This window comes from Morus notabilis, unplaced genomic scaffold (assembly GCF_000414095.1).
Source record: "Morus notabilis unplaced genomic scaffold, ASM41409v2 Scaffold155, whole genome shotgun sequence".
NCBI classification, from domain to species: domain Eukaryota; kingdom Viridiplantae; phylum Streptophyta; class Magnoliopsida; order Rosales; family Moraceae; genus Morus; species Morus notabilis.
The window spans coordinates 106,699-109,057 of record NW_010361021.1 but is presented as its reverse complement, the minus strand read 5'-3'; positions in this window follow the sequence as shown (position 1 = coordinate 109,057).

Below are 2,359 nucleotides of genomic sequence, written 5' to 3'. Positions count from 1 at the left end.
TCAGTAAAAGACAATTTGTAAAATAATTTGAATAACAAAACATTGCGTGACATAATTACATAAGAAAAGCGTGATTGAACTTATATAACAATTGGCACACAATATTTTGAAAAGTAATAGAAAAATAGATGAGATTTTATTTATTCAGATGTTAAACTTTATAGCACAAGGAATCAAAATCCCAAATTGGGTCACTCAACAGAAGTTCATCTCTAACCTCACCAAGAAAACTCTAGCCTATCTTGCAAAACATTCTCACAAGTTCTAGAGAGAAAATATGAGACTGACAGTAAGACGATAGGAAACGGAATATCAAAAGCTCCTTAAAACCTTAGGCTAACTCATCTATTTATAGTGTTCAGAGGTTGCTTGTCAAATAAGGAAACAAACAATAAAAATAGAAAATTACAAAAGAAAAGGAAACAAAATAAAATTATACATAAATTAGGAGAAATCATATATTTGATTTGAGGAAGAAATCTGGTAATCTCGTCTGATTTTGATAGAGAAATTCGGATTCAACACAAGGGGACACGTGTCGCAACGTGATTGGCAGTGAGGAGAAAACGCCACGTGTTGCGGGCGGATTGGGGAAAGTCTGCTGGCATTGGAGATAGCTGGGACCCGTTTTTGACAGGTGGCATGCGCAGAGGGGAAAGCAGGCTGGCGTGAGCAGGCGCGGGGTCCACGCGGTGGGAGATTCAGACGCGCTGGAGACCGCACGGAAGAAGAACGCGCGCCTTGGCAGGCCGGCGTACTGGTGACGCGCAAGAGATGGAGTGGGGAACGTGGGAGAGAGCTGGGCACACGCGGAGGCTCGGCTTGATGGCTCAATGGGCTGACGCGGCTCTTGGCTCGTGTGGCATAATTTTGACTTATTAAACATGGCTTCTTCTTGTGTAGAGTTTTACACTGCTTTTCATCTGTAAATAATTAAGTAAAAACTAGACAAATTCCAATTAAAAATATTATGAATAAAATAATGGAATTGTTTAATTAAAGCTTAAATATTTTAATATTATGTAAGTCAAAAGCAATATTTATGGTGCATTTTCATGCACTTATCAGTGATATTTGGCATTTTTTGCCTTGCTCATCCGTCTCATGTAAAACTCCAACTTCTTCATAATGAATTATGCATTCCCAATTCCACATCTCATTTTGGCTTCTCATTGTAAAGTTTTTCATATGGCTAATAAAAAACGATTGCCCTTTATCTCTCATAATAACATGCCTACTCATCTTTTGATTTGGTTCACATTGATATTTGGGGTCCATTTCATGTTCAAACACCAGCTAGCCATAGATATTTTCTCACTATTGTAGACGACTGCACACGTGCCACTTGGGTGTATCTTTTACATACCAAATCTGATGTTCTTACTGTATTTCCTAATTTTTTCACATTCATTTCTACTCAATATAACACTACAATCAAATCAGTTCATTCAGACAATGCCCCTGAATTAGTTTTTTAAGATTTTTTCCGCTCAAAAGGTGTCCTTCCTAGTGCTGGAACTTCGGGTCGGCGGGCCGCCCGAAGCCCGAATTTTTTCAGGCTCGGGCGGGCCGGCCCAATTTCTGCCCGTCCAAGCAAGAAATTCGGGTTCGGGCTCGGGCAGCCCGGATTTGACATGTCCACCCTTGCCCGCCGCCGTCTAACCACCGTATACCGCCGTCTGCCGGGATTTTTTTGCATTTTTCCGACCAAGCCCAAACTGCACGACCCGAAAAGTGCCCGAAAATTGGGTGTGCCCGAATTGCCCGACCCGAAGCCCGAATTTTTGAATTTTGCCCGAATTTTTCCCGCCTGCCCGACTTGCCCGACCCGCCCGAGGTGCCCGAATTACCCGAATACCCGAAAATGGCTAGGTTTTTGAATTTTTACCCGAATTCGGCCCGAAAACCCGAGTTGCCCGAGTTGCCTGAACTGCCCGAATTGCTCGATTTGCCCGAAAATGGCTAGTTTTTTTAATTTTGCCCGAAAACCCGAGCTGCCCGAGTTTGCCCGACTGCCCGAACCCGAATTTCAAAAAACTAGCCGTTTTATCCCTTTTTTTTGAAAAAAAATCATTTTTTAACCCCAAAATTTCCCTATAAATACCCCCCATCCCTCACACATTTTTCGCACTCAAACTCTCTCAATCCCTCTCAATCTCTCTCAATTTCTCTCAATCTCTCTCAATCTCTTTCAAGTTCTCTCAATCTCTCTCACAATTTTTCTAAAGCTCTCTCTCTAGTGTCTATCAAATTCATCTTATTTTTTTATAATGGATCCTTTTGGTTATAGTGGTATTCCCGTTGATGCCCAACACAATGTAGAAGAAGGGCAATTTCCCACTAATGAGTTTGTTACGCA